General features: G+C 35.6%; 1 long non-coding RNA gene across 13 annotated transcripts in view; it reads left to right on the top strand.

Annotated features, from left to right (window-relative positions):
• LOC115940549 (uncharacterized) overlaps positions 1 to 13,214 on the top strand; it is a 48,310-nt gene extending 35,096 nt beyond the window's left edge. For all 13 annotated transcript variants that reach the window (XR_014144234.1, XR_014144232.1, XR_014144238.1 and 10 more), the window contains 2 exons: positions 628 to 786; positions 12,957 to 13,214. This is a non-coding gene — a long non-coding RNA (uncharacterized LOC115940549). The remainder of the gene's footprint in view (positions 1 to 627; positions 787 to 12,956) is intronic.
• The last annotated feature ends 13,061 nt before the right edge of the window (positions 13,215 to 26,275 follow it).

The following is a 26,275-nucleotide window of genomic DNA, read 5'->3' as shown; positions in this document are numbered from 1 at the left end:
TGTGGTTGCCGACTCTATTTGACAACATCTCTGTATGGATGGCGGGGATAATTATCTGACGTATGGACTTCAGCAAGTGTTTCCTTAATTGTCCACCCAGCTGGTACTCTCAGAATTTTCCCAGCTTTTGTGGTTTTGATCAGATAAAAAATGAAAATACCACGGGAGAGGAATTGCAAAGCAGTCAGTTGCTAAAATGCTGGTTCCACAGTTTCAGTACATATCAATACTTAGCAAGGAGAATAGGGGAACTGAGAAATTTTCTATAAGCTAGTAAGAGTAATAAGAACTGGGTCTTAGACAAGGATCTGAGTAGGTGGCAGCACTTCAGTGACGAGAGCACCACAAACCAATATGAGGCACGTGCAATGGAAGGAAGAGAAAGAAAACAAGAAACAAACAAAAAAAATCTGTGTATGTTAACCTTAAAGGTGGTGGTGAAAATGTTTAGGTTCTAAATATAGTCTAAATATTGAGCCAACATTTGAAAGCTTTTATTTTGAGATTGAAAAATTAATTTCTGCGGTTTATGTGTTTGTTGTAATAAGACAATATTTACATTCCACCTAGAAAATAAACCAAAGGCAGATATCGTTTTGTCTTATGCTCTTTTCATTCTATTCACAGCAACAAAACGATACCATCATTTTTATGTGACTCATATGCAAAACAAAATTCACTCATGTGTGTGGTCTACTGATCGGAAATAAAATCAGATATTTCACTTCTAACTTCATCAAGCAAAAGAAAAATCAGTGTGGTTCCAAGAAGAGATGAACTCAATTGGTAAGGAAATATTTGCTTTGCAATTTTTAGAAAAAATTATCAATAGCATCCTGTAAAAAAATGTCAAATGCCAGAGCATATTCTTTATTTTTAATTTTAAATTATATTATTATTTTAATAAAACCATAACTGGCACATGAAGGAACACATTCCAGTTTTGGAAAGATGCAATTTCATGAATATTGAAATTTCCTTCTGTGTACATAAAAGTAAATTTCAGGTGTCACTGAAAAACATCACCTCTTAATATTTTGAGCTCTGCATTAGTAAGCTGTCAACTTCTTGAACACCAGAAAGATACTTTGGTTATGCTTTCATGAACTTACTTGATCATATTGGCTTTATTTTTGTACATAGGTACAGCTTTACTTCACTTGTTCTGTTTTCGTTTCTACACTTAACTTCTGTAACCCAAAATATATGCCGACTTGCATAGATTTTTTTTTTCTACTTTGTTTTTATTTCTGTTCTCAGATTTGTTTTCCTGGTACCAGAACATTTTGTGATGAGGTGGCATTGAATATATCTAAGTTTAATTATCATAATTGTTTGATCAAATATTTGATTTGGGGATTGGTCAGTGGGATTGAGGAGTCAGCCACAAGAATTTTGTATGAGAACTAATTTAGGAGAGAGGTGCTGTCCCATTTACTTCTGCCAGTCAATGACAGGGTGAAATCTGAAATCTTTCATACATCGGGATGCAAGATGAAACTGTCAGTGCTACCCTCACATGTTTCTAAATGGTGGCGTATTAGACCTTGTAGATAAAGCCCCTATATAGGTCCTCGTAAAAAGATTTACCTTGGATGGCAAGGCTGAAAACTCAGCAATACTGAGTATCAGTGTAAAGTCACATTCTGTAGTTCTATTTGGAATTTCTGCATTTAATGTTTTTGGATGGGCAATTGGAATCATTAATAGAGAAGTTTTTTACATTTACCTTGGGCACAGAGGTTTTTGTCAACTGTTTTTCAAGAAAGATGGGAGACCTAATAAAAGAGAAATAATATATATTGTTTAGTATGCATGTTTGACACTCAGGTTTATTGATATGTTCTGCCTTTTATAAGATGAATACTATGACAAATGACGGAGAAGAGATTGCACGTCACTATCTCTGTTCTATCTACGTACTGCCAATGGGCAAAGATTTCTCATTTCATACATCATTTACAACTTCCCACAGTAATTTTACAGAGTTCATATCCTTGGTACAAGGCAGAGCAATTATCTATACACATATATGCATGCAGGCATACTGAATGTGAAAACCATGCTGTTCTAAAGAGTTGCAAAGTTCGTACTTTCCAGCCAATAAAAGTTGGTAAAAGCTTTCTTCTTTTAACTGATGCCCCAGTGTTACCACTGAAACTGGTTTTCAGGAGGTCTTCTTTTAGAGTACTGTTGGTAAAATATTATTTTCAGTTTTTCCAATTACTTTTGTATCCCAAAAGTTACCTTAAAAAAAATTTATGTTCTGGGACGCCCGGGTGGCTCAGTCGCTTAAGCGTCTGACTCTTGACTTGGGCTCAGGTCATGATCTCAGAGTTGTGAGACTGAGCCTCCACATCCCCTCCCCCCACCCACCCCTGTTGGGCTCAGAGCTGGGTGTGGAGCCTGCTTTAAGATTCTCTTCCTCTCCCCCTGCCCCTCCACCTCTCTCTAAAAAAAAAAAAAAGAGTATGTTCCCTTTTCTATACACTTTTACTCTTTTGCCTAAATAGAATAAGAAAAATGCAATATTGCATTCTGGAATGGGTAAAAAGCAACCCTAAAAATGTAGATTTTCAATTTTAAATGTGAATACACATTAACATAGGGCAGCATTTGGTTATTTTGGACTTTCTAAAATTATTTTAAGTTCTCATAGTTGTTTTACTTTTTCATCTAATATAGTATACATAACATCTAGAAAGATTGTAAATTGCTAAATTGATACATAATTTATAATCTCCAGGAATAAATTCTGAACTGTTTCATGAGTTATCATTAATCTATAATTAATTTAAAATTTTTGAATTTCTATGGTTTTTTTTTCAAATTTCATTATTTTTAATATTCTGGTTTTCATTATGTGTGGTTAGAATGATGAATGGTAACTCTCGAGTTTTTTTCGAAAATACAGAAAGTAATGATTCAGATTCAGCAGACACAATGAATCCCACTAGCTATTTATTAATAAATTAATTTTCAAAAATTATTTGATGTGTTGACATGCCATATACCTACTCCTCCACCACCATGATTTCTTAAGATTTGTCCCTTTCTTTTGGGAGATGATTGCTTCCAATTTCCTTTTTTTAACCTTTACTTGGTATCCCTGGTACATCAGAATGCATAAATCTATACATGGAAAATAAGATTTCTCATATTTAGGTCCTTGTATTTTAAGATAAGACAGGAACAAATAAATGGTATGTTCTACCTTTGTGACTCTTTCTATTACTAATGTTTGATAAGTGCACAAGAAATTAGAGGTCTTTGCTTTTTAGTAAAGTTCAGGAGAATAGAGTGCCAATGCTCTTCTGTCACTGATCATTTTCTTGTCCTTGAATTGGTCCCTCCCTGCACTTCAATATTTCACTTGTAAAATGGAGCAAACTAGATCATTAAAAAAATTTTTTTTTAATAGAGGTAAGATCGCTCTCATTAGCCACAACACCAGAAATATTATATGCCTGGAAACCAAATAGTTTTGCAAATTCCTTTTAAGGATACAAAATGAAGGCCCTATGTTTTAAATTTAAGATTGTTCTAATGGCTACTGTAATTTAACTTTACTTGCCTATAATCCTAGTAATGTTACAGTCAATGACAAATGATAACTATAGAAATAGCTCTAGTGTATCTTAATTTTATGGATAGTCACATTTAAAAAAAAACAGGCTAGCATTTTCATTGAACACTCAAATCCACATATCTGTTTTTCATAGCTAGTTGGTTTTTGAAGACTTTTTACTAGGCTTTATAGGATGCCTGAAAAACGTAGGAAGAAAATAAATGCCTATTCAAGGATAATGTAAAGTTTTTAAAATGAAGAATTTAGTCAAAAGCAGTTTTTTAAATGAACTTAAACATGGAATGATTGTTAAAAAGCCACAGTGAGGAATGCTTTATAGCCCTGGCCCTAAAGTGACAGAAAGAGCTATGATAGCATTATGCATACCACATATGTAAAAAACTCACAAAAAATTTCCAGAGGCTAAGTCATTTCTTCCTTTCTAATCTTGAGATTCAAACCAAAGCCATTTTGACTGCAACTTCATTCTCTATGTACATACAAATAAAGGATGAGTGGTATTTTTAAACAATAAATGAAAAAAAAATAATATCATGATCAGATCTCACTTTTTCCTTACTGATGTTATATTAAAGATGTTTTTATCACTCCTTCATTCAATAGTATTTATTGAGATTCTCCTGTTACAGAAAAAGTAAACTTTTTGCCTAGCTAAACTTAGTTTGACATTAATTAAATGCAGTGTCAGATTCTTGCCATAATAAAGATGACTACATGTATTAAATTTCTGTTGTTGTGTAAGAAACTGCTCTAAAAGGGTGGTTTGAAATTGCTCTAGTAGGGGTTCCATCGTGTAATGGTGAGCACTCTGGACTCTGAAATTGCTCTAAAAGGGTCAGACATTCATTATCTAACAATCTCTGTGATTGAGAGTCTAAACACAGATTAGCTGTGTCCTCTGAAAGACTGCTGTGGAGGCATTGCTGAGGGTTGAGTTCTCATGTGAACGTTTAACTAGGGAAGGATTCATTTGCAAATTCACTTAGGTTACTGCTGTAACTCATTTCACTGTGGGTGTAGGACTGAAGGCCTCATCTTGGTAGCTGTTAACTGGAGGTCCTTACAGGCCATTGGCTGGTAGCTCCCCTCAGTTCCTTACCACATGGGCCTTCCAATGTGACTGCTTGCTTCATCAAAACCAGAAAGAGCAAGAGAGGCTCCTGCAAAATTCGAGCTACGACCTTATGTAAGTAATCCAATAAACACATACATGTCAGTAATACATTCCATTGTCTTTACCATATTCTGTTGGTGAAGAGCACATCATAGATCTCATCCACACTTAGGGAAAGGAGATCACATAAGGTCATGGGCATCAGGAGGTAGGGATGATAGAATAGAGGGCACTTTAGGATTCTGTCTGCCATATTACATAAAGCAACAGTCTAGGTATAATTCACTTTCAAAGAAATACATAAACAAAAATAGGGGCAGTTAAGGTGTAATTCAAACATTTTTACTTGGAAACTAGGAAATTTGGTTTAGCTATTAGCAAGTTGTATGGCACTCAGTAACCCAAGTCACCTCTCTGGTTGCAGAAGGGTTTATGTCCACATCTGAAAATGGAAGGGATTGGACTGGAATCATTGCTAAAATCCTTTCTCAGCACTAGACCTCTACAAGGCCCAGAATGTTCGGAATACATAGAATTATTCAGTGAACTAAATGTTCTACTTTTTACCCCAACATTTATCCAGAAGTTTGTCTTCTTAATGGCTTATATCCGGAAGGTTAAATCTATCAGGATTTCAATTTAATTTAAATGTATTTTTAAATTTTCTTTCTAAAGAAGCTGTGGAAAATACTAGAGTTAATGGTTAAAAAGGTGCCTTCTGGAGTCAGATGCTTCAGCTCAAATTCCAGCTCTTCCTCTCATTAACTGAGTGACATTGGGCAAAATATTTAAACTCTCTTCATTGGTAACATGACATGATAATAGTACCTGACTTAGAAGATTGTTGCCTCACAAATACTAATTATTTCATAAATATTAGCTATTGCAGATTTTATCATCATTGCAATGTAATGCCATTAAGTTAAGCAAGGAAAATACATACAAGATGAATAATAAAGTTTCTCTGCCTTCAAGGAACTCTCAGAAGTGGTGCTTTATTGGAATATTTTCTCTTCTAGGTAGAATATGTCATTATGAAAAATGTTTTATTCCCCTTGGGATTTATCAGTAACCAGGATGTAGTTGGAATTCTTGTTTAATTTGATAAATATGGTTATATTAATAATTGAACAATTTCTGTTGGATTTTATCCAACATTCTCAGAAAGAATTAACTAGGACAGGTTTTTTTTTAATATAAAGATAATATCTACTTTATGAAATGTTCATTTTAATTCTGTATATTCTGTTCTTTTGTGAGCAGATTTCCAGGTACAACACTTCATGGTTATTAATAAATGGGCCATACATAAATTATGCATTAAGAAAAAATGAAAGACAAAAGCATTGAGCATCTCTTTTGCTAGTTAGATGAAGCAGTTTTACTGTCTGACATTGAAGACAAGACAGTCAGTATAATTTCATAGAATTACAAGCAGCCAGATTCACACCCCACCTCATCTTTCAAACTCTCTTTTGTTCTCTACACAGAAAAATCACAGAGAATGAGAAATAACCATGGAGGGACCACCATTTTACTCTGGAAAAGAATCCTTACCCATACATCTTTCTGAAATTATTTTTAGCACGTGGTCTTGGGTTTTCAGTCTTTGAACTTCTTCTATGACACAGGGACACACTCAAAAGTCCAAAAACTGCAGAAGTCAAATATGGAAAACTCTAATAAAAGTAGACATGTTTAACAGTTGACAAACATAATATGAGTGTGATGAAGCATGGCAAATATCGATGTGTTTCATGAATATGTGTCTATCTTTTGAGAGAACTTGACCACTAAGATGGATGAAAGGTAGATCACTGATAAATCTCTCTTTATTTTTAACTTTGAAAGAAGGAAAGAAATATCAAGAGTTAAGAAGAGAAATACTATCAAATAGCTGCATTCTTAGTTGGTAAAAGTTACACCAAATCCTTTTGAGTGTGCACCAAATCTGAAATTGTCTTTTTGCTTTATTTATTTCCTTCTTTGTTTTATCTCTTTATTTAGAATATCAGATCCAAAATGGCAAGGATCTTTGTTCATCACTTTAACCCATTTCCTAATGTTGTGTAAGGCCATCGTAGATGCTCAGAAAAAAATTATTCAATGAATGAATGGAGTCAAGAGATTTTGATTCTATTTTGCTTGCAACTAAATAGCTGGAAGACCTTAGGATAATCACTTCTTGGAGGCTCATTTTCTTCACTTTTAAAATCATGGCATGGGGGTTCCTGGCTGGCTCAGTGAGTAGAGCATGTGACTCTTGATCTTGGCGTCGTGAGTTGAAGCCCTACACTGGGTGTAAAGCCTACTTAAGTAAGAAAACAAATGCTGATGTAGACTAGATAGCTAATGTTTCTTGCAGCACTAATATTCATTGATGGCATACATGACTCGAAGGTTCACATGATAACCACCTAATGTTTTTATAGGAAACTTCGCTTATGTAACAGATTTTATTTGACCAATATTTTTTTCTTTGTTTGTTTAAGGATCATTATCCAAGATGAAATTATTTATGATGTTGTCAATGCTCTTTTTAATGTCTGCTTTTTGTTCCTGATTAAACCATGTTTTTTGTCTGATGAATCCAGTTTTGGTTATTTAGATGCCCAAGTAAGGTAAAAATGGAAGATTCCCTGAGTTCACACTGAGTGTTCTTTTAAAAATTTTTTTTAAGTTAATTTTTTAAATGGTGAATTTCTAAAAATTCTAAATTTAGGTAGATCTATTTGATAGAGAAAAGAGAAAATTGAGAGATACCTAGTTCTTTCCACTTTTAGGAGTGCTATGAACATCTTGGATGAGTTGACATTAGAGGAATCTTCATTTGTCTCTTTTCATATTCTGTGTGAGGAATGTAAATTCAATATTACACTAAATGCTTTTGAATGGATTTGTTAACTGATCATAACTTCACTGCATAGTCAGGTGATTGGATTTATAATTGTGGAAAGATATTGCTGATAGTGGTGAAGAACAGTTAGGTTCCTCTTGCTCCTGTGATGATGTTTTAATTTTTAATTGTCCACATATGTTTCTTTCTCAAGAGTGCCCAAGTACTGTATACAATATTTTAATAAGACCGATAAATAGAATTCCAAATATATTTCATGTCAAATATAAAGACTTACTAGGTTGATACAAAGGTAAAATAAATTTTAATATTTATTATATTGAAAATGTTTGTAAAGTCATTGATTTTGCTATTGTAATTGCAAATAGGAATGTGAAAAATGAATGAGCCCTAGGGGACAACAAGTGCTATAATATTCATATTTAAAGAACACTATGATGTTCATATTAAAAACTATGTTCTTTAGTTAGTTGAATTTACTTGCTAATTGAGTCTCAAATGCTATTAAGCATTGTTTGCAGATTTCTAACTTCTGGGCGAATGCATTAAAAAATGTGGGCCTCTATAACTTGGAAAACATTTATGTTAATCATTTTTATTGATAGGTCTTCCCTCTAGACCATTAGAAAGTAAAAGTAGTCAAAACTAAAGTTCCAAAGAGGAAAAATGAAACTAGTGAACTCCACTGATGTTTAACTTCCTAAGAATTTCAGCATACAATTTTCCCATACAGGTTCCATTAAAGTTAATGGGAGTCGTGTGACTAATTCTCTCTGTAGGGTACTAAAAATGTACCCTGCAGTATTAAAACGTCTGAACCTAATTTTTACTTTCTCTTAACTTTGATTATGTTGTATTAAAGATAGATACTTTCATTATCATATCCATATATAGTAAAGTTTATATAAAGATTTGAAAATAATCTATTTGAAGGAGAGGCTGAATTTATATGGGTCAGAACAGAATTTTAATTAGTGTTGCAAATATAAGTAATGCTTTCATTATAATGATAAAACAAGCATGAGTATCTATAATTTACCCTCTAGCTATACAAATGGGAACTTAAACCTCAATGAATTTAATAAATGAAACATTTTCTGAACACTTACTTAAAATCAGGTCTACTTTTTAATCAGTCATGTTTTAAGTGAATGCTTATTAATAGAACATTAATAAAACATGCTTACAGAATGAGATTCCAAGAAAGAGGTAAGATGACTAAAAGACAAAAAAGTAAAAAGATCTAATGGATAATTTTTAATTTTGTTTTAAACAATTTAGTTTTAGTAAGTTATCTATTTATTTCAAATAATTCTAAATCATTTTTTCAGTTATGTTTATGAAGATAAAACACTACAGATAATCTTGCCTGTGAATACATGACCCTTTTATACTGCCTAAGTTCCCTCTGTTTTTGCCATTCAAACTAAAATATTAATCTCATTTTTTTTTCTTTTAAATAATTTCTACCTGACTTCTATCACTACCTAGGGGAATGAAGTTATAAGGTTTTTATCGTTAAAGAATGCAAAACGAAAAGAACAATATATACACGAATAAATACCCCACCATCCCTTTTTTCACCGAAATCAGCAGCTGTGCTACAAAAACGGGACATGCACAAAATATTTCTTAAGTACAAAAAACACTGGATAAAGGCAAGGCAATATTGCAGAACAATAAATAAAGCAGAACACTCTCCAAGGGTCCAGAATTTGGTTTGGATAACCTTCCAGAAGGCAAAATTCTTACCCAACACCAACATAAACTGCAATTAGGACTGATCTTTTTATGTTATACATTTATCTTCTCTGGGTTTTTATTACACGATTCTCTGTGTCTAAATTACAAAAGAATCCCACGAGTTTGGGTGGGGCTGGGGAGAATTGTTACTGTTGTAAATAAGTTCACAGCTGCCAATTTATTGAAACTGATGTCAGATTCTTAGCTATTGAACTTCATCAGATTTCCAGAGTACTTTCAGCTCAAGATCCCATTTCTTAGAATTCACTTTGAAGCTTGCGACCTTTTCCATTTTGTGCTGAAACTTGCTTATTCGTGATCATTAGGCTTTCGGCTGAAAGCTGTAAGCATCCAAACTACGAGGGGCTCTTTGGACCCATTGGATTTTGGTTTTCCAGGCTGATTTGTGGCATTGACCTTAAAGCAGCAGAGGCAGAAGACTTTTTTAGCCCTCACTATTTATAAGTTACTCTCGAGTGAGAATGAAAAACTTAAATGTAGTTCTTGGAGATATGTCTGGCAATCTGGGCTATACGAATAGTTCACAAAGCCACACAACTCTCATAGGCTGAGCACAATTTCAATCTGAATTGTTCTGATTCTTGAGCTAACTTCAGAAGACACCACCTTTTCTCCATTTCTAAGGACATAATAAGTTGTAACTCAAATTAAAAATAATTCTCCCGAATATTTTTTATTTGAATTTTGAAGAGTGAGGATTGTATGTAAGATTTTGCAATGCCCTTTGAAATAACTAAAAATACCCTCAGATGCTTGGATTGTTTGTCGCTACTTTTAAAAAATGTGTTATTGGTATACTTATACTTTGCGACTTTACAAGAAGAACAGCTGGATGAGTTGAGAAAACTGACCCTCAGACTCTGAATCAAGTACAATGTGCCAAGAAAGTGTAGTGACCGGAAATGTCATTCCTGCTCAGTGTGTGTTGGTGTTTTAAGCAGAAGAACCAATCCTTTCTCATTAGGGCAGTGCCTCTACTGTGGACTTGGGGTGTGATACTCTTCTTTTTATCTCTCGAATTCTGTGATTCCACTTCTCTTTCTGATGCCCATCTTCATGAGCCAGCTTTGGTTCCTGATTATTTGGTTCTTCTTTTGTATCAGGCTAGAAAAGTGCTCTTCTCTTTCTTCCATAGCATCCAAACTGTACTGAAACTAGTTCTTTAGGAGATTGTCTTCTTCCTTAAAGGAAGGAGGGTAAGGACCATGTTTCACCAACGTTTACAGCCTGTCTTACAACTGTGCTCAAACATTATTGAGCATAATAGCATGGGATCCCTGCTTCCAGAAAGTTCTCAGTCTTTTAATCTATAATTGCTGCACATTGAATTCTTAAATAGACCTAATTTGCATGACAAAGCCTCTGTCAAGGATATTTCTTTCATTTTAGTTATTTTTGCCCAAATTTGCTATTCCATAATTCTGTACTATGCTTAAAGGTGAGCTTCTCTGTATGCCCCCATTACATGAAAATGTGCTCCGCTAAAGCCTTCTGCAAAACACGTCCTACAGGATGCCTGCTGCAGATGGCCATCTCTGGATTCCCTGGACCCCTGAGGCATGCTCTAAATATGCTATGGAAGTGGAAGCCAGAGGTCCTGGCACAAAGAACTGCCTTTACAGCCTTCCCTGTGGCTGGGACTGCGAGGTCTACATTACCATGTGTTATGTGATGATTCAGTTCACCCCGATTTGCCCTTTGGGAACTGCTGTGAAAACTTCTTTTGTACAGTAAATCATGACAGCATTTGGCCTTCATTTGAGGGTGAATGCATGGTTTATATATTAAAGCCACTTCTCCCCCCTTTGGAAATACCATGTGGCATCAATTTGTTTGTAAGCACAAATCAAATGGCAGTTTGGGATCCTCCAGACGATCCAGAATATGCTGTATTAAGTTTTTAAAGGTTATCAGAGCAGTGAAAATCTAACATTGAAAAAAAAATTAAGAGACTACTTGAATCCCCAGGAATATGTCAACATACCACAGAGGTCCTTGGACACTTGGAGAAAATCTGATCTGAAACTTTAAAAAATGCCAGGGCATTAATAATATATTTGACCTATAAGAATAGGTCAAAATTAATATCCTATTTAGAAATAGACACATTTCGGGGCACCTGGGTGGCTCAGTCGTTAAGCGTCTGCCTTCGGCTCAGGTCATGATCCCAGGGTCCTGGGATCGAGCCCCACATCGGGCTCCCCACTCTGCGGGGAGCCTGCTTCTCCCTCTCCCGCTGCCCCCACTTTGTTTCCTCTCTCGCTGTGTCTCTGTCAAATAAATAAATATAAACTTTAAAAAAAAAAAAGAAATAGACACATTTCCCATGTGTCTCTGTGTGTGTGTGTGTATGTGTATTTGCAGAGCTGAAATGTATTTGTTTCACCCAGCCAGCCAAATTTTACAGTATTGGTTTTCAACCACAGGTGACATTAGGGTATAGAACAAGAAAGAGTGTCAACGTTCTAGCTTCCACTTTTCAGATATGTCCTATATGAATAAATACGGTAATTCTCTGAATGACTGCTCACTGGTCTGCCCCCAGTCCTGCAAGGAATATCCCAGGCTCTGCACGATGGGTTTCCAAATTTATCCCCCCAGCCATACTTGTGGCTCTTGTGGTTGGTCTGTGGCCTGGAACTCAACTTGCCCAGCAGTTCTGTTTCCCAAAATAGGCTCAGGAAGTTTGTGACCATGTTTGGTTTGTTCCAAAGGAGCTGCATTTGTTTAATGAGGTTGTGAACATATACCAAGATTTGTATATGGCTCATCAAATAAAATACATCTTCAACTCTTTTCACTTCGGTACGTGGTTTGGAGTGGGCTGTTTTACAAGCACATGTGTTTATCATATGACTTTATTTGGGGACAAACATGATTTCTTACATTTAGGATACAGTTTCAGAGTGGCTGAACACTTTACTTCATTCCTCCTATTCAAGAAAAAAAAATATTAAGCTTGGTAGTCCTTTCACCTTATTTTTTGGCAGATTTCTCTGGATACTAAGGGATTTTATTTAATTCAAATGCACCCATCTACCATGGAAGAGACATAAAAAAAACACAAAAAACCCTGTGGCTTTACATCCCTTTTTACCCCAAAAGACATATAAGTAACGTCTTCCTGTGTGCCAAAGGGATTAGGAACTCTCTTATCAATTATATGCATTTATGGGAGTAACGTGTTCCACTGGTTTGATCTCTCTCTGTTGCTCAACCTCTCTGTGACATTAGGCAAATCATTTACCTCCTAGGTCACTGGCTTCTTTTATTTTTATACAAAATATCTTCCTTAGCACAACAGAAGAAGGCATTGTAACTAATATTGATAATAGCTATAAAATACATTTTCTTCTCTAAGCCTCTATCATAACATATAGAGCACCAGAGGTGGTCTTTTACTAAATGAGCTTTGGTGAGTAGTTAAAAGACTCGCCCAATATCTTCCAGTTTACTATATGATGTAATAAAGCACATTCTATGAATAAGCCAAATGGATAAAAAGTCTTTCATTTGATGATTCAGATCCAATCCAATCAAGAAGAATATGCCATAGAGTTTATTTCCTGTAATTGCGGATATAAAATTGATTTTCTCATATTTTTCTCATGTTTTTTTTTTTTTTCTCCCAGTGTTTGCTACAGTTACTGATTGTGAAAGAAGACTAGAAATATAATTTGTCATTTAAAACTTCACAAACTTCATGGTGCTTCTTTTGAAAAAAAAAATGTAGAGCTGGTAATCTGGATCAAATTCTGATGAGGATTCTTTCTTAGAACTTGACAAGAAAAGAGGGGATGGGTGAAATGGAGATTACACAATCTTGACTTGAAGCGGAAGACTCATCTGGCAACTTATGGCATTCCTCAATAAAATTGAAATGATATTGGAAAAGTTAATCTGGTCCATTTTGCTTGCCCTTGGTCTGGGTCGAGGATTTGGCCAGGGCAGTTACTGCGTTCAGGGGGCGGGGCCAAGGATTTGCGGTGCTGTTGGTGTGTTGGGTGGGTAAGTACGCTGAGGATAATGCGAGCAGGTATTACTGCAACTTTTCTCTAAAGTTTTACAGTACTTCAAAATAAAAAGTAGAATTAAAAAAATTTTTAAAAGTTAAGGTGGCTAAGAAAATCATTTTACCAGAATAACTTATAATACGTTTATCTCTTGTAGAACATTACAAATACACACACATACACACACACATACATATATACATATCTATGCTATATATTATCTTTATGTCTTTTATGTGTGAATACATTTATAGGTATATTCTTATTGTTCTAATTTCTCTAAGATTCTGATACATTCCAGAGCAAAAGAAAAAAAAATCTTGCAAAGCAGTTCATTAAGACAATAAAAAGGAAAATTTTTGAATGTGTCAAAGATTTATTTCAAGTATTGATAGTTATAATGTATTGGTCTAAATGAACCATCGGGATGGATTTGAGTACCAAATTAGGATAGAGTGAAAAGAGAAATATATTTAAGTTTGTTCTGATTTTTGAAATATTACTCAATTAAAACCTTCTCTAATAAAGATGAGTGCATTAGTTAAGGCTGCCTAAGGGAAAGTCTAATTTGTTTCCTGGCTATTAATGAATACTTTATGTGACTGTTTACTCCTCTATGAAATAAAAAGAGAGGTGTTCCCAGCAACACCAATGGTAAAGGTTAATATTTTTATTTTTATTTTACTGATGGAGGGCTTAATACAAATCCTATCTTCCTCTTTTAAATGGTCAGAAACAGAATTGGGGAACTTTTAGGGAATGTATTTTCATTCACATTTGCTTCCCCAGTTAATTTCGTCTACTCAGGAACTATAATTTATGGTAACAGTGCTGAATCTAAGCTAATTTGCTTTCTTAAAATTAGGTCTGAAATAAATGAAGCAGCACCTAGCATGTTCCCGACATGGCCCCTGTAGCATGTTGCTCTTCGCTTGGCCATAAAAACACGAGGTCTTTGTGCTGAGGTAACACCTTCTTCAAACAGATGACCCTGTACCAATGGGCTTGAAATCAAGTATTGTGGCCATTGGTTTGCAAGCTGTATTTGGAAAAGGAAAATTCTGGAGGAAGAGTGTTCTACTTTTTTTTTTTTTAATTAAAGTGATCCATACAAGCAACACAACTTTTCTTTCTTGCTACGCGTTAAGATCTGAGTTGAAGCATTGCATGAAAGCTGTACTTATTAGTCAGCAAAGATGTTACTACTCTGGAAAACAGATGAAGCCCTTATATATACTAAAGTTAAAAAAGTCTTTAAGATACAGGGTTTAAAGTGCTGTTTGTCTCTGATGAAAAATTAATGAAAGGTGGAAGCATGGTGTTAGCATGAGATAACCCCTCCAAAATATTCACCCGAGGGTGGCATTGTGTGCAAAAGCAGCTCTCAAGGCAAAAACTCCTTCAGAAAACTCACTCTTCCCCTTGAAACTCATCTTCAATGACAGTATAGTTACTACAAAATTAAGGACTATTATCTTTTTTTGCATCCCTGTGCTGCTGAGGAGCACCCAGCCCTATAGCTCACCAAGGCCTAAAATAGTTAGTGGATACAAGGGAGGAGCAGGTGACAAAGCGGTGGAAAGCTCTCTGGCAACAAATTTTGTCAAACTTACCCAGAAATATCATAGTTTTAATCTCGAGATGGAGGGTGTTCCTTAGTTTGAATGTCAGACTAATTTATTTTTGCTTTTATATCTCAAATAAAATATAGAAATGTTGTTAAAGGAAAGCATCTTTTCCTCCCTTATTTTCCTTTGGCCTTGTAAAAATGTTTACTAACAAAATCGCTGGGCTGAGAGTTACTAGAAAATTTCTTCCTCAAGGTATTCTTTCTATAGTAGCTCTATGTGAACTTAAGGTATCTGTATATATGCATCAATATTAATTGCAAAACTTTGTAATACAGAGAGAAGTGTAATGAGCATTTCATTATGAAATGTTCTAATGACAAGAAGAGATACAATGATCTTTCCCCTAAATGTACTCCCATATACTACTTTTGTCAGTAGATTTCTACTGTTCCTATATGCAAAACTGATTGTGCAGATATTTTAAAATATGACTCCGGAGGTTTTTTGTAGACCTAGATATTTCACTCCAGCTCTTCATAAACCTATTCTTTAGGAGCCCTCAAGGGATTTAGGTTTTGCTGTCATTTGGGGCCATTTAAATCCCTAGTGAGACCCGGTAATGCCTGACTCTTGTAGAAAATTCCACCCTTAATGGATCACCTACTTAGGAATTTCTGGAGGAAATCTCATAGGATTTCTGTCACGTTAGATTTCCTTACACAAAACCTGATCCTCCAATTGAGGACTTGACAGGGAGCCTAGCACTTTCGGTCTGGAGCATGGGAAAGAATGAGGAGGAGAGCAGAAGCAATTTTCTTCATGGATCAGGATTTCTGCTTCCCTAACAACTCAGTGCCAGAGAGCCATACAGATATCCAAAGAGGTTGGGAATAGTGGCAGGAGTCCTATACTTAGGGGGCTCCCTCACTGCTGGTTCTAAGAAGCAGATGAGAAGGAGTGGCTGCATCAGTCAACAGTGTAAATATGCAAGCCAGGTTGATGTTTGAAGATAAAATCCCCAACGTGTCACCAACTCATAGGCTATAAAAAGATGGAGAGGCAATCAGAGGTCCAATCACTTCCCTTGATGAACCCATATGCAACTAATGTCTCTAGGCATTAAAAACTAAGCAAGCAGGTAAAAATTATAGGGCAACATTGGAGAGACTGTTTTAAAGAAAGGTGGTGGAAGTGGAAATTGGTCAAGTAGATATTAAGAGAGCTGCATAGCTGCTATTGGAGATTTACAATGTCCATTAACATATTAACGAAATTGAGAGCTCTCTTTAAATTTGTCCTGCATTTTCCAAGCGTGTATTACCACATAACTTTTTTGTATATAAAGAGAAACACACAAGAGAACCATAATGTATTAGGGACCTCTAATGTAAAGTAATACAAACCAGTGTAGTATACTCAGGACTAACTGAATCCATAAATACCAAAGGAAGGGGCGCCTGGGTGGCTCAGTTGGTTGAGCGACTGCCTTCGGCTCAGGTCATGATCCCGGAGTCCCGGGATCGAGTCCCGCATCGGGCTCCCTGCTCGGCAGGGAGTCTGCTTCTCCCTCTGACCCTCCTCCCTCTCATGCTCTCTGTCTCTCATTCTCTCTCTCTCAAATAAATAAATAAATAAATCTTTAATAAATAAATAAATAAATAAATAAATACCGAAGGAATATAGAGTAAGGTAAGAATTCGAATTTATTAATTATCTACTCTGTGTCAAGCACAGTAGATATTTTGCATGTAACAACCAGAAACGTGTATTGAGCACTTACTGTATGTCAGGCACTGCCGTGAACACTTTATATTCATTATTTGATTCAATGGTTTTTTATCCCTATGAAGGGCATGTCATCGTTATTCCCACATTATACATGAGAACGTGAGGCTGAAAAAGGTTAAATGACATGTCTTTAGTAAGAAGGTGGGCAACTGGGTTCCAATCTATCAGGTATATGGACAACTAACCATACACAAAGTGGTTAAGTCCAATACTAACAATATGAACAACAACTAAAAAAGTGAAGTTTTTCATTTAACTGATGGGAGGGTTGTCACGAGAAAAAATATTGGTGGATGGTCACAGAGCTAATAGCTATAATTATATAGGATCTGCTGGAAGATGTTGAAGGGATAACAAAAATGCCTTTTTTTTTTTTTTCTGGAAGCAAGTTCATTGGAGAACTTGAGAAGGTTGCTATTATTACTCAATTTGTGAAACAAACAAAACAAAACTAAACAGAGTTTGTTGTTGTCTGAAAGAAATGAACTATATTTAAAATAAGTATTGCCTGGATATGTCAAAATGATTGCATACTTTTTTTCAAATGTTGGCTCCTAATACAAAGATTGTAAAGATTCAGTCCATTGGATGAGATGTTGTTTTTAGAAATGATCTGCCTTCTCTGTTCATTCATATCCAATTCAAGAAATAGGAAATTATTCAGGAATCTTTTTTCTCATTATGGTCTGGATGTGAAATTCATTTCGTGGTTGCTGAGCATCTTGAAAATACAGTGGATGGTTGCAACTACATATTCCTCTCTAGTGAGTTTACTACAACTGTTCAAATAACAAATGATAAAATGCCTTAGATTGGTTTTTTTTGTTTGTTTTTGTTTTTACTGGTCTTAAAGTTGAATTTACTCAGTGTTTTCATCAGGAATTATTTTTAGAATATAAAAATCATATTCTAAATTCTATAAGATGTGGAGAATTTGAAATATAAATATAATTTATAGAAATGCATAAATATGGTTTCAGCGTATAACAATAAGAACACATAACACAGTTTTTATAATACTTTCCTGTTCTGTTTAATCTTTTCAGCTCTCACTAATTACTCTAACATACCTTGAGGTAGGTAGAAATAAATTAACTATAATTTAAGCTATAATTAATTTTTGGCCAGGGCCCAGTAGAAAATAATATTTGAATAGGAAATAGAATTGTGACTTTCAGATTTCCATTTTAAGGTCCTTTAGGTTAGAAGGCAACATAATTAATTATTAGAATAACATTCATTAATCAAATCCATTCCAGAGAAAGTCTGATTTTTTCTGACTTAGGTAGCCTTTCTTTCAAAGTTTGAAAAGGTTTTTAAAGGTTGCTTTATCTGGAAAACCATTTTTATCAGATGGCAACAATTTTACTCACACTTTCTAGAGCTCTCCATATCCAAGTTGTGATTCTTCTTAAAGCAAAGTTTAAAAGATATGCAGTACGAATGCTTTGGGACATATTCCCATTTTTATTGATATAAGTACATCCCCAGAATAATTTATTTCGGGTCCGTCTAACATTACTTTGGGTCTAGAGATCAGGGACAAGATGACTGAGATCTTCCTAGTCTGAAAATGTAGATTCTGAAATACTTCGCACTAATTTTCGAATAATTAGAAAAATGGAGTACATAGTCTTGGATAAACACATACATTTTTCCAACTCATGGTAAGCTAATTGCTCTTCATACAGAAAGTGTAAAAATAATAACTGTGGTCTGACAATTCAGTTCCTTGTATTCCTGCAGGAAAGGGGATGCTGGCTGGCTGGTAAGACTACGCTGGCGTACTTTGTGTCTGCACATCCTCCCAGGACGGTCGCTAGTGGTGGGTTACAGAGATCCCATCTCAAACAGTGAAGGTGTGCCTTTCCAATTTATGGAGGTCCCCAGACTGAGAGAGAGATAATGATACAGAGCAAGAGTGCACACAAAAATAGTGTTAAAGGAAACAAAAACCCAACTATTTTCTGGGTTGAATGTGGAGGCCTGGAGGTGAGTTCGAAAATGGAGTGTATATGGAAAGGTTGCAGGAAATTTGTGTATTCAAAAGTCACAGAAAAGGAGTTAGGGATTTCTCATTAGCAGCAAACTCAGTAAAGCAATGATAAAATTAAGGGGTCCAATTGTTTGCTTTTTGTTGTTGTTGTTGTTAACGTGATCTCAATCGGAGAAGAGGGCCTAAAGGAGGTGACGGGAAAACACATAAAGTGGGTGTCTCTGCTTTGGTTTCATGATATAAGATTTGATAACTCAGACAATGCTCATGTGGATGCTGAACCAGTGATCATGTACTAGATCAGGTTGTGTATCTTACTCTCGAGATAGAACTTTGTGTTGTAAGCATGTGACGTAGAAACTCTCTCAAATATCATTATTTGCTGTATTTCTTCTGCTTTTTGTTCTATTTTATAGGGTCTGTGGTCTTACTTTAGCCACAAAGCGGTTTTCTGAGATTCTCAAGAAGATCGTATATTTACTGCATTCCAATGCCCCCATTGTCCCTGCGTCATCATACTGTTTGATTATTCTGTCTTCCTCCACTTTCTATCAGCCTGATGACTGTATTCTGATTCTTTAAAGCACTATGTAAATCTAAGTAGTAAATGCAATGTCTAGTCTTACTGGATACCATGTACATTAGGTTGAATAACCCTACGAATTTTGTTACAATCGTGTCATGCCTAATGATGACCTACTCAGCCCCTGCAAACATCATTCAATTACTCATTTCAGCATTGATTTTTCTCTTGCTTTTCTTCATGGCATTTAAAGGGCTCTTACATCTCTCCTTTTACTGAGGTGGAATGGCATATGATGACAGAGATGCTTTGCTTTCCAGATTCATAATGTTACACTCTGCTTCAAATCCTTTTGGAAACAAATTGGGGTATCAATACATAAATAATGCCACACTTATTTCTAATTGAAATCACTGCTTTCATAGAAATGGTATATTAAAACAATTTTCACTGAAAAAATATTTTATGTGCCTTTGTACAATAAAGAAAAGATTACCAATTCTCTGTATCAAGAATACAATTTATCTCAAACAACTTTTCAATAGAAGTAAAATTATTAATGGGAGAATAATAAATACAAAATTTCAGCATCTAACCTTAAAAATGGAAATAATGCATCAGTTTTTAAAGAATACATTATATTGGTGCACTTGGATGGTTCAGTTGGTTAAGCCTCCAACTCTTGATTTTGGCTCAGGTCATGATCTCAGGGTCTCGAGATGGAGCCCTGCATCGGGGTACCCGCTCAGCTGGGAATCAGCTTGAGAGTCTCTTCCTCTGCCCCTCCTCCCATTCATGCTCCTTCTCTCTCTCTTTAAAATAAGTAAATAAGCCTAAAAAAAAAAAGAATACATTATGTTCACATGAGAGTTTTTTTGAAAAGAATTTTTTGCAATTAAGATCAAATTAATTGATTCATAACAACTACATTTTTTAAAGCTAAGTGTTATCACATTCTCTTCTAAGATCTGTTTTTGCTTTCACTCAAATAAAGGCAAATCTAGTTTTGTTTTGTTTTTTTTTTTCCCCAGAGCATTACTAATTTTTTCCTACCTCTCTTTAGCACATTCCCATTTTATGTGAGATATGCAGCTTAATATTTTCTGCTCAGAATTATAAAAACTTCCAGAAATGACATTTAAAAAATTACACTGTCCCATTTAACTTCACCTCCACCAATTGTAAGAAATTACACAAAGATCTATTGTTGTTACCCTGGAAAAGGGTGAAACACTTAACTCACTGGATTCGGTTTCATAAATAATAATAATACTTTTAAAAACATTATTAGAACATTTATTCTATCTCTCTTGTAATATATTTTTTCTCCTTCTTAAAACTAGGCTTTATAGAGTCTCATTTTTAATGTCTCAGTCGAAGGAGCTTTCATAAGGCCTTAAAAGATATTCTGATTTGAATTACTCTTGCTCAGAAAATCCCTAATGTTTAACTTATAGTCTCCTTTATTCAATTGTCGCTCTTCAGACCATCTTAGAAAAGTAATTTTTCTCATAATTTCCCCCTTAAATCATTGTAGGTAACCTTAATATTTCATCTTTTTTAAGCACATAGGGCTATTTAAATTTGCAGAAAATCTGAAGGTGACTAAGATTTCCTTCAATTTTTAATTTTTGGTGAAATGATGCAGATGTTCTCATCTAAGTATTATTATCTTAATCTCATACAAAAGGTAAAAAATCCCACGGGACCTTTAGAATTTGTGAATTTTTGTCTATTTCATATTTCCATTTGGTGTCTAAACCACATCTTAAAATTATGCACATAATGAAGCTGTTGGTTTTCTTCTCTTTGATTCTCAGATAGAAACCTGGGACATCTCCGTTTTACCTTTCCTTATCCTCAGCCACCTTACACATTTAATCTAAGATAAATCCTAGTCTTTGCAGCTCCAAAATGTAATCTAAATCCGTCCAAATTTTTAATCTCTGTTGACAGCACCCTTGTACAGGCCACCATTATGTCTTGCTTGGGTTTTCACAGTAGTCTCCTATCTGGTCTCTGCTTCCATTCTCACACCCTTTCTAGTTTATTTCCAACAAAGCAGCCAAAGTGATCTTGTAACTCATGAATCAAGTCATGTCACTATCCATATTAAATCTTTCCAAGACTTTCCCATTGAACCAAGAATAGCATCCAAATTGCTTGATTTAACAATTCGTGCCTATCCTTCCAACCTTGTCTAACGTCACAAACACATTCTTCTCAGTGTCTCCACCACTCCATCAGTAGCTCTCAGTGCCATGCTCCTGCCATAGTGGCTTCCTTTGTTCCATGACCAAACTGAATGCTTTCTACACCAGGGTCTTCTTACTTTATGTTTCTTATGCCTAGAATTTTCTTCCCCATATTCTTCACACAGCTGACCTTTTGACTCCTCTTTGGATCTCAACTTAAATGGCACTTATTCAAGGAGTCCTTCTCTATCCACCATAACAAAAGTTGACCTCTCTCTTATTTTCTTAATTTCATTATAAGACCTCTCAAATCTGTAATTATCTTGTGTAATATAATTATTTCTTATTTATTTTTCACATTCCAGTAGAATATAAGCTCCAGTATCATAATCAGTTATTTCTCCCAGGAATTGTGGTTCTTTTTAGTGGGAAATGGTATTTAAAAAACCAAGATCTGGGTGCTATGTGTGCACCTTGTTATTGGGGTATGGTTACTGACATTCCTTCTCAATGGATACAACTGTGTAACTCCATTTATATTTCATATATTAGACATCTCTATGGTTATTAAAAACCATGGCCTGTACTCTTCAAAAATGTCAAGGTCATATATGACAAATACAGACTGAGGAAATATTCCAGATTAAAAGAGATTAAAAAGGCATCATATCTAGAGGTAATGTGACATCCTGGAATGGATCCTAGATTTGTAAGAATTTATAATCTTTATATATAGTATTTTATTGGAAGAATTGACACACTTTGAATATAGACTCTGGATTAGATTAGATCATAATACCGTATAAATGTCAAATGTCTTAATTTTGTGCTTTGGTTAAGCATGAGAATATCTTTGTTCTCAGGAAATATACAATGAAACATTAGAGATGGAACGTCACCATGTCTGTCACTCACTTTCACAAAGAAATACATTGCTGTCTCTCTCTTCCGTTTCTCTCTCATTCATCGATTGAGAGAAATCTCTCTCTCTCATCCAGCTATTGAGAGAAATAGAGAAAGAGAATAACTAGCAAATGGGAGAGGTTGTAAATAATTAAATTGGAATAAAGGGTGTGTGAGTTCTTTGTTTTACAATTTTAATAGGTTTATGAACATTTATAAAAAACCTTAAAATATGCAATTTGGTTGGATATTTTTTCTATCGATACTGCTTTGAATGAACGAGGACTGAAACAGCCTCTTTTTCCTTTTCCAAGTAAAAAGCAAATTAAAGAGCTTGAAGTGAGTAGCAGCATATACAACATGCAAAACGAGAATTCTTTACAAAGGGCAAATGAAAACAAGATTCATTAATATCACTTTATTCTTAATTAAAGAGATTTTATAACTGTTCTACTCAACCAGTACGAGTCCAACAGGTGCAAAACCAGAGAGGGGAATATTATTGCTTAGTTTTTTTTTCCTTCACAAAGAGAAAATCTTCTAAACAGCTTAAACTTGCCTAAAGCAATTTCAAGATGACCTAACTCTCCCCAAGTGACTTCTCAAATTCTTAAACTATTATCTTTCTGTTCAAACCCCTTTTCTAACTTTTCCCAATTACACCAGCCATATAATTGCTAAGCTAAGATTCCTATAGACTATCTCTATCAAAGGATCAGGATAGGGAATGATAAACCTCTTAACAAAAACTTAATTCTGATTCTTTTCCCAGATTAAGGTATCTTAGCAACCTGTGAAGCATTTTATCTGCTGATTCTATCATTTGGAGCACTTTGTTGAACCCTTGAATTGACCTTATACCTGTGTGTTTCCTCTCTTGTTGGTTTTGTTGGTCCAGGTTATATAAAATGAAGTTGGCAAACAAAAAGCAATGTGACCACACATGTGTAAATGTATTTAGCCTTTAACACCGCTATTGGTGTTATTTATAAACTTGTGAGCCATGTCTCCTGGGAATAGCAGGTCTAGCTCTGCTCCATGGGTGGCAGTGATGAGGAATAGGAGCTTGGTTTTAGCTAATACAAGGATTTGAGATGAAAGAAGGGTCAAAGCTAAATACAGCCACAGTTGCTCTAGCTGGGGAAGCCTGAGCCGTGAAGCATGCGTTGTGGTCTAACCTTCAAGAGAAAGTTCCTGGTTCCAGTACCGCAAGGCGGGTGACAAATGATAAGAGAGCATCCAACTTGTCTAAAAAATTCACATATTCTGGCTTTGAATCTTGGCAATACCAGCTGATGAGATCAAAGAACTACTGACGGTGGCACTGGGAAATTGTGTGTGATACAAGCAAGCACCTTCGCCTTTGGTGACACTTTCTTCATCTTGCCTTTACCCCACTGGCTACTCCGCCTCATCTTGGCCACGAATCCTCCTCATCCTCCTGGCTGTTGCATATCTGGTCTTTCACCCTCTTTTTTTCTCTGTCTCCTCTCATTCACTAAGTGACCACATCCATTCTCATGGCCTTAAATATCATCCATTCTCTGGATATTCTTTCCCCCCCGCCCCCCACCCCCCCGGCCTCTAGCCCGGGCCTCTCCAGACTTAGATTCTAGACTCCTACAGAGGCCTACTCCAGGTAGGTATATGTGACAGATATCCAAAACTCTACGTATCCAAAACAAACTCCTGATTTTTAACTCCTAAAATCTGTGATTCCTCCTACAGATTCTCAGCTTTAGTAACGAGCAATTCTATTCTTCCTGTTACTCAAGACAAAATAATTCTTGACAATTTTCTTCCTCCCACACCCGACATGCAATACCAGTAGCAAATCTGGAGGCACTGCTTTCAAAATGTCAAAACACAGAGCATTTGTATCACCTTGATCACTTTCACTGTAGTCTGAATAGCATGATGTCTTCTCTGGATTATTGCAATAGATTGCAATTTTGCAATCTACCTTATTCTGCCCTTGCATGTACAGCCCACAGCAGCCAGAGGGATCCTTGTAAAGAATACATCAGACCATGTCACTCCTCTGGTCAAGTCTCTCTGATGGTTAATCCAGACTTCTTCCCATGGCTTAGAAGCCCGTGCCTGCTGTCGACCCCACTCCCTGATCTATTTACTACCATGACCACAATTTTGTCATTTGCTCCAACCTAGTCTTACCGACCTTTTTTTTTTTTTTTAAAGATTTTATTTATTTATTCATGAGAGAGAGAGAGAGAGAGGCAGAGGGAGAAGCAGGCTCCCCGCCTAGCAGGGAGCCCGATGCGGGACTCGATCCCAGGACCCCGGGATCATGACCTGAGCCGAAGGCAGACGCTTAACCATCTGAGCCACCCAGGCGCCCTAGTCTTACCGACCTTTTAAACAAACCAAACATACTTCCCCTTTAGTATCTTTGAGCTTGCTGACTCTACCAGCAGGGATGCAGTTTCCCCAGATATGCTCAGCTTCTGCACCCATGGAGTTTATCAGAGTTTTCCCAACCATTCTTTTTTTAAAGATTTCTTTATTTATTTTTGAGAGAAAGAGTGAGCAGAAAGAGGGACAGAGGGAGAGGGAGAGAGAGATCCTCAAGCAGACTCCCCGCTACGGATGGAGCCCGACACGGGGCTCCATCCCAGGACCTTGAGATCATGACCTGAGCTGAAACCAAGATCAGACGCTTAACTGACTGAGCCACCCAGGTGCTCCTTCCCAACCATTCTTGACTAAAGCGGCATGACAACCATCACTCATGTCACTGCATATTCCATTTCCCTATTTTATTTTTTTTCAGTAAGTATTGTTACTTGTCATACTATTTATTTGTTTTTGTCTTTCATTTTTTAAAATTTCATATAAAGCAAACTTTATTTTTTGAATTTAGATTTAATGAATTAACATGTAGTGTATTATTAGTTTCAGAGGTTATTTAGTGATTCATCAGTTGCATATAACACCCAGTACTCATCACATCACGTGCCCTCCTTAATGTCCTATCACCCAGTTACCCCATTCCCTCCACCCACCTCCCCTCCAGCAACCCTTAGTTTGTTTCCTAGTGTTAAGAGTCTCTTATGGTGTGTCTGTTTCTTGTCTTTGAATTCCACCAAAATATCCATGAAAGCACAGACCTTTGTTTGCTGCTTTCCTCGATACCCAGGACAGTGTCAGGCATAAGTAGATGATTAAAAACCAATATGTGGTAAATGAGTTAATTGCATTTTTTTCTATGTAGAAGAAGTAGATATAATAAACTACAAATGCTTTCATGTTTTAGATAACATTCTAGAATGGGTAACTGAAATGAAGATTTGTAATTATTGAAGAAGGATTGTGAAATCTTATTTGTGTGACCTCCTTTAAGCTCCATAAAATAGGGGTGATAATATCTTTCCAGTCTACTACAAAAACTTGATATGATATGAGCATTGAATGAGATGCTATGTAGGAAGCATTTGGATTCTACCCAATATTACAACATCCAGTCTTTATATGACCATCTTGTGCATGAGAACTCCTTTGTGCTTCACTGAATTTAAGAGTTTTATTTTTCTTACTTTTTTTTTTTTTTTTCCGATCAGTAAACACTTGGTTAACACAAGCTTGGAAGATTTCTTACTAGAAAACATCACTATTTGTTTTGTCTTATTAGCATTATTTTCAATAACTTAGATGGAAATTTTGAAAGCATGTTAAATTTCATAGATGCTGAAATCCTGAGAAGAATAGCTAATTCAATGAATTATGAAATTAATGTAGAAAAATGTTGATGAGCTTGACCCTGGGTCAAAATAACATGCTGCACCAAAGGGAAGAGAGCTGCACTTTGACATCATGCTAGTTATTTCACACATATAGTGCATTTAAGGCTCATGATAAAACGAAACAACTAGACATCATCATACTCCTATCCAAACATTGAAACCAAGTCTCAGAGAGATTAAGTAGCTTCTTTAAGGTCACAG

This window comes from Leptonychotes weddellii, chromosome 4 (genome assembly GCF_054177405.1).
Source record: "Leptonychotes weddellii isolate Sample4059 chromosome 4, ASM5417740v2, whole genome shotgun sequence".
NCBI classification, from domain to species: domain Eukaryota; kingdom Metazoa; phylum Chordata; class Mammalia; order Carnivora; family Phocidae; genus Leptonychotes; species Leptonychotes weddellii.
This window is presented reverse-complemented; position numbering and strand designations above follow the sequence as displayed.